This window comes from Bufo bufo, chromosome 2 (genome assembly GCF_905171765.1).
Source record: "Bufo bufo chromosome 2, aBufBuf1.1, whole genome shotgun sequence".
NCBI classification, from domain to species: domain Eukaryota; kingdom Metazoa; phylum Chordata; class Amphibia; order Anura; family Bufonidae; genus Bufo; species Bufo bufo.
In genome coordinates this window covers 136,256,227-136,268,087 of record NC_053390.1, presented here as the reverse complement: position 1 = coordinate 136,268,087, position 11,861 = coordinate 136,256,227, and the positions used below count along the sequence as shown (strand labels likewise).

Genomic DNA, 11,861 nt, shown 5'->3' with positions numbered 1-11,861 from the left:
TGGACCCCTGCCGATCAGCTGTTTGAGAAGGCAGCGGCACTGGCAGTAGCGCCGCGGCCTTCTCGCTGTTTACCGCAGGACCAGTGACGTCACGACTAGTATCACTGGCCTGGGCGGGGCTAAGCTCTGTTCACTTGAAACTGCAGAACCCCTTCAATTCTGGGGTGCACTAAAGGGGACATTAATATTACTAGGGACATTAATATTACTGGGGGCACTAATATGAACAGTATTAATTCTGGGGGCGCTAATGTGGGCATTACTATTACTGGGGGCGCTAATGTGGGCATTACTATTACTGGGGGCACTAATGTGGGCATTATTAATTCTGGGGGCATTAACAATTATTGGGAGCCACAGTATGACAACCCCTCACAACCACACCATCTTTGGGGTGTGGCTTAACTTGGCTGGTGTTTTTTTGTTGGGAAAAGTGGCAACCCTATATACATTCCAAGTAACAGGATAGCGACCTCCTGAAAGTTACCAGATGTATTCTCAGTGCGCATCTCCGGAATAATACCAGCAATGCCCCTACATGCTGGCTTGCCGAGAAATAAACAGTCCGCACCTACAACCACCACATTCAGATCTCCTAAAGAATCCGTCTGCCCACACTAGACATGGCACCAGGTGGACTCAGGCGTCCTACGTCACACGTACGCGCAGGAACGCAGGCGAGAACGTCGCTTGAGGACGTGGCTTGAGGGATGCGCGTTCCCCCTGGAAGCTTCCGATGGTCGGCGGGGGCGCGGAGGCAGCAATAGTGGAGTGGACGGTGGCCGAGAGGAGTCCAGCAAAAAGAGCGGAGGCCGCGCGATGAAGGTGAGAGTGGGCAGTGCCAGCGAATGTCAGCACCTGCTGCTCAGTAAAGTCTCTGTAGCGGTACCGGAGGGTGAACTGTTGTCAGAGTGCGGTTTATGGGGGTGGCATTCAGATGGTTGTCGGACTCTAGTACTGGTGGCTTCATGTTTAATGTGTGGAAGTTCAGCACTAGGTCTTTGTAGTGTCCAGGGAGGATTTTTACTTGTAAAACCTTTTTTACATAAATCTATAACTGGTTATTATGTATTTTTTAGTTTCCAGCTGGCACATAAATATTCAGTCATGTGGTGTCAGTGACAACTGCTACCTGTGCTGTGACATTGCAGGGCGCGCGGTGCGGTATGATGGAAGTGACTACCGGTTCAGCCTGTCCGTCCTGTGTCCCTCCTTGTCATCAGTGTCGCTCTTCATGTGACTCATTACAGGGATGATCCATCCAGAAGTGATGTTCTCAGGGATCTCAAGTCTCCCGGAGGTTCAGGGAGTCTCCCGCTATTAGATAGCGGCTCCCTGACCCCCGCATGTGAGACAATATATCCTGAAAGGTTCACTGATAGCAGAGCAGAGAGATAAGAGAAGTGACAGGACAGAGTTTACATTACAGGTTGAATTAACCCTTTAGGGTCAAATTGGCTTCTCAAGGAGAAATATATGTTAAAAGGCATCCCTTCTTCTGTCTCATTCAGTAGCTATAGAACTATTGAGAGAGATGTATTTTTTTTAAATACATTTACACATTTAACTCTCCATTTTAATTATATTATTTACCCCAGTGTTAAATTCACCCCCCCCCCCCCCCCGATGCTTGTTTTTTCCTACAGTGGGGTAGATAATTACACACAGGGTTTTATAGAATAAACTTCCTGACTCAGACCAAGAGCCGAATCAGCAAGTGAATCGAAGCATGCGCATTGCGCAACCTAAGCTTTGGTTCACTTGCTTCTTGTCGGCTCAGCGAATGAACCGATTCATGTGAAAGATCTGAACTTCCCATCTCTAGTTTACTCGCAGTAAACCTTTTCCGGCAATCTGTGAGCGAGTGCTCCACTTCTCGGCGCGTGTGCACAGTGCAAGAAGAAGCCGTATGTCAGCTAGTCCCGCAACGGGCATCAGGCTGAGCCTGTGCGCACGAGCGGGATTCTCAAAGCGGGAGGAGGGGGAGGGAGGGACGAGGCGGCACTGAGGAGTAGAAGGGGCGCTGGGCACAAACGGCGATGCGTGCGGCGGGCACTATGCATTCCACTCAGACCTCCCCTGCGTGGGGCACCTTAATTCAATGATTGACAGGTTAGTAAAACCTGTTTTTCCGCAGAATAAAGCCACAAATAGCTTTTATAAGGCCACCTTAGAAATCAGAATGCTGCCCTGGACATGAGCATATCTTCACCTCACAGGGCTTATAGAGTGGTGACAGAAACCCCTTTAATCATATACATAAATATGATAATTTGGGGCAGGGTAATGAGCCCACTCCTCCACACCATAGAGTAAAGTGTGCAGATACTGCATACCGTATTTTTCGCTTTATAAGACACACTTTTCCCCCCCCAAAAGTGGGGGGAAAATGGCCGTGCGTCTTATAAAGCGAATACTTTGCTGGCCGCTATGCTGCACAGCGCGGCCAGCGAAGTATCAGTGACAGTGTGGAGGAGGAGCGGGGCCCGGTGCAGTTGACTCTCCTCTAATACACCCGGGCCCCGCAAACTATGAATAAAAAATTCGATCTGACTCTATATCTAATAGTATAAGCTCTGTAGGGCTCTTACTGTAGTACCGCAAGTATAGCGCAGACCGGCATCTCCCTCGGTCATGCGCCGTCTGCTCCAGCTCCCTCTGTCATGCGCCGCCTGCCCCAGCTCCCTCTGTCATGCGCCGCCTGCCTGTTCATTCATAAAGTGAGATAAGCAGGCAGGCAGCGCATGAGGAGGGAGCTGGGGCAGGCGGCGCATGACAGAGGGAGCTGGAGCAGACGGCGCATGAGGAGGGAGCTGGGGCAGGCGGCGCATGAGGAGGGAGCTGCGGCAGGTGGCGCATGACTGATGGAGATGCCGGTCTGCGCTATACTTACGGTACTACAGTAAGAGCCGTACAGAGCATATACTATTAGATATAGATCAGATTGAATGTTTAACAGTTGCGGGGCCCGGTGTATTAGAGTAGAGTCACTGCACCGGGCCCCGCCATGAGTGTCTTCGCCTCCTCCCTCCACACTGATGCATCTGATGGGGGATCTGTAGATGACACTTATGGGGATCTGTGGATGACATAAGTGTCATCCACAGAGCCCATAAGTGTCTCACAGAGCCCCATAAGTGTCATCCACAGAGCCCCAACCAGTGTCATCCACAGAGCCCCATAAGTGTCATCCACAGAGCCCCCCTCAGTGTCATCCACAGAGCCCCCCCTCAGTGTCATCCACCAGACGCCCCCTCAGTGTCATCCACAGAGCCCACCCTCAGTGTCATCCACAGAGCCCCCCTCCGTGTCATCCACAGAGCCCCCTCAGTGTCATCCACAGAAGCCCCCTCAGTGTCATCCACAGAGCCCCCCGCAGTGTCCATCCACAGAGCCCCCTCCTCGTGTCATCCACAGAGCCCCCTCAGTGTCATCCACAGAGCCCCCCTCAGTGTCATCCACAGAGCCCCCCTCAGTGTCATCCACAGAGCCCCCCTCAGTGTCATCCACAGAGCCCCCCATCAGTGTCATTCACAGATCCCCCATAACAGTGTCATCCACAGATCCCCCATAACAGTGTCATCCACAGATCCCCCATAACAGTGCGTCATCCACAGATCCCCCCATAACAGTGCGTCATCCACAGATCCCCCCTACCATAACAGTGCGTCATCCACAGATCCCCCATAACAGTGCGTCATCCACAGATCCCCCCATAACAGTGCGTCATCCACAGATCCCCCCCTAACAGTGCGTCATCCACAGATCCCCCCCTAACAGTGCGTCATCCACAGATCCCCCCCTAACAGTGCGTCATCCACAGATCCCCCCCTAACAGTGCGTCATCCACAGATCCCCCCCATAACAGTGCGTCATCCACAGATCCCCCCCCATAACAGTGCGTCATCCACAGATCCCCCCCCATAACAGTGCGTCATCCACAGATCCCCCCCCATAACAGTGCGTCATCCACAGATCCCCCCATAACAGTGCGTCATCCACAGATCCCCCCATAACAGTGCGTCATCCACAGATCCCCCCATAACAGTGCGTCATCCACAGATCCCCCCATAACAGTGCGTCATCCACAGATCCCCCCCATAACAGTGCGTCATCCACAGATCCCCCCCATAACAGTGCGTCATCCACAGATCCCCCCATAACAGTGCGTCATCCACAGATCCCCCCATAACAGTGCGTCATCCCCAGATCCCCATAACGTTTTTTGGCCGGAGAAAATACCGCAGCATGCTGCGCTTTTTGCTCCGGCCAAAAATCCTGAACACTTGCCGCAAGGCCGGATCCGGGATTAATGCCCATTGAAAGGCATTGATCCGGACCCGGCCTTAAGCTAAACGTCGTTTCGGCGCATTGCCGGAGCCGACATTTAGCTTTTTCAGAGTGGTTACCATGGCTGCCGGGACGCTAAAGTCCTGACAGCCATGGTAAGTGGAGCGGGGAGCGGGGGAGCAGTGTACTTACCGTCCGTGCGGCTCCCCGGGCGCTCCAGAGTGACGTCAGGGCGCCCCAAGCGCATGGATCACGTGATCGCATGGATCACGTCATCCATGCGCATGGGGCGCTCTGACGTCATTCTGGAGCGCCCCGGGAGCCGCACGGACTGTAAGTATACCGCTCCCCCGCTCCCCGCTCCTACTATGGCAACCAGGACTTTAATAGCGTCCTGGGTGCCATAGTAACACTGAAAGCATTTGGAAGACGGTTCCGTCTTCAAATGCTTTCAGTACACTTGCGTTGTTACGGATCCGGCGGGCACCTCCGGCAACGGAAGTGCATGCCGGATCCCAACAACGCAAGTGTGAAAGAGGCCTAATACATTTTGCATTATAAAGGGTAACAATAACAAGGTAAAAAAAAAAAATCATGGATAAAAAGATAAGTAAAGGGAAAAATCTAGTAACATTTCAAGAATGAAACGACGAACTAAACATTGGAGTGCAGTGGGGATTGTAAATCATCAGTCAATAAAATAACTGTATGACATTGAGGGTGTGCTATAAAGTAATACAGTAGCGGAGATCAGTAGAATGAGGGGAGGACCGCCAGGGCTCCCGGAGCTTCTCAAAGGCCGCATAAGTGGCGGTACCTATGGCGGTTAGTCGTTCAAATAGACACAATAAGATACTTCTATCTAGTACAGCCTGAAAACTAAGTGAGGCCGAGCGCCATTTACTGTAAAAGCTATATGAATTCTGGCAGCTAAAAGAATGAATTGGGACAGCTTAAATTTAGTGAACGTCAACCAGGACGGTTTGTCCCCTAGGAGGCAAAGCGGTAAGGAGACAGGATACTGACAACCCAACACAGCCGACACAAGGGAGCAGATTCTTCCCCAGAAGTTTTTAACTAGTGGGCAAGTCCACCATACAGTCAGGTCCATAAATATTGGGACATGGACACAATTCTAACATTTTTGGCTCTATACACCACCACAATGGATTTGAAATGAAGCAAACTCGATGTGCATTAACGGCAAGACTGTCAGCTTTATTTACATCCACCAAATCAGGTGACGGTGTAGGAATTACAACAGTTTGCATATGTGCCTCCCACTCTTAAGGGACCAAAAGTATGGGACAAGTATAATAATAATCATAAATCAAACTTTCACTTTTTAATACTTGGTTGCAAATCCTTTGCAGTCAATTACAGCCTGAAGTCTGGAACGATATACCGAGGACGAATCTAAATAACCCTCCAGGAGAGGGAAACAGAGAGGAAAAAGAGCGCACAAGAGGGTAGTATGTTCAACCAGATAATATTATCTAGTGAGGAATATCCAGACTCACCTTATAGGGTTGTGCTCCAGCAGGCACAACTCTACTGTAGACTTAATAGAAATAGGACCTTTTATACCAGGACTGCAGCCGCAGATTGTACGATCTCTAGGATAGGATGTCCAGTCCCCCAAAATAAATTCGTAGTAAAAGAAAAAGGTTCTGCCTCGGCGCAAAAAATCACTAGTAGAGGCGGTCTTAATGGATGGATTCTTCCTGTTTAATAGAAACAACGCGTTTCGGGGATCAGGATCTCCCCTTCATCAGGTTTCACAATAATATAACAAATAATACAAATAGATCAATATTTATAGACAAAATGTGTCCAAAAAACCGCCAAAAGGATGCACCTGGGTGACGCCCTTCTGTGGGGAGGAGCCATCACCAGGTGTCATCCAGAGTGCAAACTTAATTTCATAAAACCAAGGCAAAATAGCAATGTATAACCGTTCACATGGTTTATAGATAGAATCGCTTCTTCATTATACATAGGATCGTTTAATGTAGGGACTGACCGATTATCGGTTTTACCGATATTATCGGCCGATATTGAGGATTTTGACCGTTATCGGTATCGGCATCTATTTTGCCGATATACCGATAACTTATTGGGAACACAGATCGCACTGCTGTCAGTGCTCTCCGTGTTCCCTCAGCAGCACAGGGGAGAAGGAAGCAGTGTCTCCCTCCCCCTGTGCTGCTGCTGCTGCTGCCGCCAATTAGAGGAGAGAGGAGAAAAGAAGGGGAGGGGCTGTGGCCACCGCTCCACCAATGAAGAGTAGTCTTTCATTAATTCATATACAGGAGGCGGGAGCTGGCTGCAGAATCACATAGCTGGCTCCGGACCTCTATGAGCAATAGCTGCGGTCCGCGGTAGTTAACCCCTTAGGTGCCGCGGATCGCAGCTAACGCTCATAGAGGTCGGGAGACGGCTATGTGATTCTGCAGCCAGCTCCCGCCTCCTGTATATGAATGATTGAGAGACTTATCTTCATTGGTGGCGCAGTGCGCCCCCCACCCCCATCCCAATAGTAAAAACATTGGTGGCACAGTGCGCCCCCCCACCCAGTATTAATGATTGGTGGCAGTGGCCACAGGGTCCCCTCTCCCCTCCTCCTCCGATCGGAGCCCCAGCAGTGTAAGCCTGGGGCTCCGATCGGTTACCATGGCAGCCAGGACGCTATTGAAGCCCTGGCTGCCATGTTCAGCTCCATGCTGCTGTGTGCACAAAGCACAGAGCAGCAGGGACAGTGTGAGCTCCTATTCACCCTGATAGAGATCTATCAGGGTGAATAGGACAAGGGTTCTAGTCCCTAAGGGGGCTAAAAGTTAGTAAAAAAAACCCACAAAAATATTAAGTATAAATGAAAAAGATTTACAAAAAAAAATACACGTTAACAATAAACATATTAATTTTCAGCAGATTTGTGTAGGAAATTTTTTTTTTTCCTAAAAAATCAATATCGGTCGATCCCTAGTTTAATGTTCGATATAACTCCCGGTCATGTGATCGCAAGTACAAGCGTCACATGACTCGGGAACCCGGAAGTGTTCTCTGTTGAGCGCCGTTCTCTTCTGGCCAGGCAAGGGGAGAGAGGGCGGAAGTCGCGATACTTTGATCGCAGGAAGAGCGCATGCTCAGATGAATGTTCTGAGCCGACGGCTGCAATCAATGACATAGGGTGTCACGTGATCGCAGTTGTGCGGTCATGTGACCCGTTGTCCCAGCAGCGCAGAAGCTAATAGTTCATGGGAATCGGTACATTTCAAACGATTTCAAACGATCCTTAATAGATGCATATGTACTGTATATAAAAAGAGTGTGTTTGACCAAAAATATTACAAATCATAAAATGTCCATAGGACTCAAATAAAATATATAAAATTATGATAAAGAAATAAATAGATGAATTCATATGTGTGTGTGTGTGTATATATATATATATATATATATATATATATATATAACCTCAAATATATATAAAATCTCAAATATAATATATAGAGTATGTAGCATACACTGCAACCTGTCTGAAATAGCGTCTCATTCCAGCACGTGTTCTCTTTCTACTTGTTTCGATCCTTTTATATATGTGGACTCCTACTTTGTCAGAGGAGATGTGGGATGAGAGATCTAAAATTATATATGGGATAAATGAGGGGGAGGGTGGAAACAGAAGATGGTTGGGTACACAGCAAGGGGGAGAATAGGGCCTTCCTTCATATTTTATTGCCATCTTTTCACCTCATAAATTGATTTCAAAGGCCTCATTGAGCCCATAAGGATTGAGGCTATTGAGTTTGAAGATCCAATACATCTCACGACGTCTGATGTATTGGAATGAACTCAATAGGTGTTATAGTAAACCCTACAGCATTACCTTCATGGTGTTCGGCCGCATGTCTGGACACACTGTGTTTCATATACTTTTTCCTAATGTTTGAACGATGTTTGTTGAATCGATTACGTAGGGTCTGTATGGTGCGACCTACATATTGTAGGTGACATAGAACTCAAGCAAATAAATTACATAATTCGAATTGCAGGTTAAATGGTATTGGATTTTAAATGAATCTCCGGTACTCTTACTATGAAAAGATGATCGTTGGTTGATACTAATGCAACAGAGACATCTTGAGTGACCGCATTTGGAACTACCTTTGGGGGCCTCGCTGTCCTTATCCTCATTAGAGGGATGTATTGCTGCTCTCATTTTGCTAGGCGCTAGGATGTTTTTCAGGGTTTTAGCTCTAATATACGTGAAGCGAGGGATCTCCGGAATGATTTGGCTGAGTATAGGGTCTCTATTTAGGATGTGCCAATGTTTCCCCAGTGTCGCCTTAATAGCATTATGGTTTTGGTTATATGTTGTTATGAAGTTATAGCAGTAGGAGCTAATATCAGTATTTCCCCCTATCTTCTGTGCTGGGGCTAGGCTTTCCGATTGTGTTAGCTTATTAGCTTTTTCTCTAGCGCCCGCAATGATGTTGCTTGGGTACCGCTTTTGGTTAAATCTGGACGTGAGGATGTTGCATTGTGAACTGAAGTCTGTATCTAATGTGCAATCTCGCCGAATGCGTTTTAAACTGGCTAAACTGAACATTTGACTTCCACTTTCTATAGTGTGTGCTGCCAAAATCAAGATAGCTGTTGCTATCCACCTTTTTGAAAAAGGTTCGGGTTTTAATTTAGTTATTCAGGATGAAAATCTCTAAGTCTAAAAATTCTGTTTTCGTTTTATCATACGTTCCTATGAATTTGATACCCCAGTTGTTGGTATTTAAGTGAGATATATAAACTCCTCTATTGTGGACTGCTCACCATCCCAAATAAAAATCAGGTCGTCAATGTATCTTTTGAAAAAGATGATATTATTGAGCCAGAACTTAGCTTGATATATAAAAGATTCTTCAAACCTACCCATAAACAGATTCGCAAAGCTTGCCGCGAAACGCGTCCCCATCGCGGTGCCCCATATCTGTTTATAGATCTGGTCTTGGAAAGTAAATATATTATGAGTGAGGTTGAATTCCATACTTTTACTGATAAAAGTTTTTTGTTCCATAGGCATTTCATGGTCATTGTTTAGAAAAGCGGATACACATTCCAGTACCAAATTGTGAGGTATATTTGTATATAGGGCTGATATATCTAAAGTCAACCAGCTTTCTTTCCATTTGATATCTTTTACAGATGTTATTAACGATGCAGAGTCTTTAAGATGTGATTTCAGGTTAAGAACATGTTTTTGGAGATGTACGTCGATGTAATGGGAGAGATTCCTGGTGAGGGAGGACACCCCAAAGATTATTGGTCTACCGGGGGGATTTTTTAGGTCCTTGTGAATTTTAGGAAGGTGATAGAAAGTCGTAAGGGTTCCTTCTTTCACTAAAATATATTTATTTTCTTTTTTATCTAAAACAGTGTCTGCTGATTTTATTAGTTTTTCAAATTCGTCTCTATATTGGCTGGAAGGGTCACTATATAGCGGTTTATAATAGTTTGTATCTGAGAGTATATTTAAAGCTTATTTTATGTACTCCTCTCTGTTCTGGATTACGATTCCTCCTCCTTTATCGACACTTCTTATTGTGATATTTGTGTTTGATTGTAAGTTTTTAAAGAGGACCTTTCACCGATTATTACACTATGAACTAAGTATACAGACATGAAGAGCGGCGCCCGGGGATCTCACTGCACTTACTATTATCCCCGGGCGCCGCTCCGTCACTAAGTTTATAGTAGGTGGAGATTCCAGTCACTAAGTTATGGTAGGCGGAGTCTGTCCTTATTCTGCTCTAGCGCTGGCCAATCGCAGCGCAGAGCTCACAGCCTGGGAGGTTATTTTCTCCCAGGCTGTGAGCTCTGCAATGCGATTGGCCAGCGCTACAGAAGAACAAGGGCAGACTCCGCCTACCATAACTTAGTGAACGAAGATACCGGAGGGCATAGCAGGAGAACGGAGCGGCGCCCAGGGATAATAGTAAGTGCAGTGAGATCCCCGGGCGCCGCTCTACATGTCTGTATAGTTAGTTCATAGTGTAATAATCCATGAAAGGTCCTCTTTAAGGGCTACTCTCTCATATGGTTTGAGATTATGTTTCCTATGGGAAGGTGGAATAGACTCTTGGTTTATTTGTCTAAAATCATTTGATACCAGGGAGTAGAACGTTCCAAGAAAATTGCCCTTATGGTGAATGGGATAGAAACTAGACGGTGGTTTGAAGTCTGGAACGCACAGACATCACCAGACGCTAGGTTTCATCCCTGGTGATGCACTGCCAGGCCTCTACTGCAACTGTCTTCAGTTTTCTGCTGGTTCTTGGGGCATTTTTCCCTTCAGTTCTGTCTTCAGCAAGTGAAATGCATGCTCAATCGGTTTCAGGTCAGGTGATTGACTTGGCCATTGCATAACATTCCACTTCTTTCTCTTAAAAAAACTCTTTGGTTGCTTTTGCAGTATGCTTTGGGTCATTGCCATATGCACTGTGAAGCGCCGTCCAATGAGTTTGAAGCATTTGGCTGAATATGAGCAGATAATATTACCGAAACACTTCAGGAATTCATCCTGCTGCTTTTGTCAGCAGTCACATCATCAATAAATACAGAGAGCCAGTTCCATTGGCAGCCATACATGCCCACGCCATGACACTAACCCACCGTACTTCACTGATGAGGTGGTATGCTTAGGATCATGAGCAGTTCCTTTCCTTCTCCATACTCTTCTCTTCCCATCACTCTGGTACAAGTTGATCTTGGTCTTATCTGTCCATAGGATGTTGTTCCAGAACAGTGAAGGCTTTTTTAGATGTAGTTTGGCAAACTCTAATCTGGCCTTCCTGTTTTTAAGGTTCACCAATGGTTTACATCTTGTGGTGAACCCTCTGTATTCACTCTGGTGAAGTCTTCTCTTGATTGTTGACTTTGACACACATACACCTACCTCCTGGAGAGTGTTTTTGATCTGGCCAACTCTTGTGAAGGATGTTTTCTTCACTAGGGATAGAATTCTTCAGTCATCCACCACAGTTGTTTTCCGTGGTCTCTCGGGTCTTTTGGTGTTGCTGAGCTCACCGGTGCGTTCCTTCTTTTTAAGAATGTTCCAAACAGTTGTTTTGGCCACACCTAATGTTTTTGCTATCTTTCTGATGGGATTGTTGTGTTTTTTCAGCCTAATGATGGCTTGCTTCACTGATAGTGACAGCTTTTTGGATCTCATCTTGAGAGTTGACAGCAACAGATTCCAAATGCAAATAGCACACTTGAAATGAACTCTGGACCTTTTATCTGCTTATTGTAATTGGGATAGTGAGGGAATAACACACACCTGGCCATGGAACACTGAGAAGCCAATTGTCCCATTACTTTTGGTCCCTTAACAAGTGGGAGGCACATATGCAAACTGTTGTAATTTCTACACCGTTCACCTGATTTGGATGTAAAGACCCTCAAATTAAAGCTGACAGTCTGCAGTTAAAGCACATCTTGTTTTGTTTCTTTTCAAATCCATTGTGGTGGTGTATAGAGCCAAACATGTTAGAATTGTGTCCATGTCCCATATT

At 46.5% G+C, this 11,861-nt stretch overlaps 1 protein-coding gene across 2 annotated transcripts in view; it reads left to right on the top strand.

Moving 5' to 3' along the window:
- Positions 1–702: 702 nt before the first annotated feature.
- Positions 703–11,861, top strand: part of LYSMD3 (LysM domain containing 3) — a 31,331-nt gene continuing 20,172 nt past the window's right edge. The window contains exon 1 of one of the 2 annotated variants that reach the window (XM_040421536.1): positions 703–825. The gene's annotated coding sequence lies outside the window, so the exon portion shown is untranslated. The remainder of the gene's footprint in view (positions 826–11,861) is intronic. The other variant, XM_040421537.1, reaches the window with a different exon arrangement.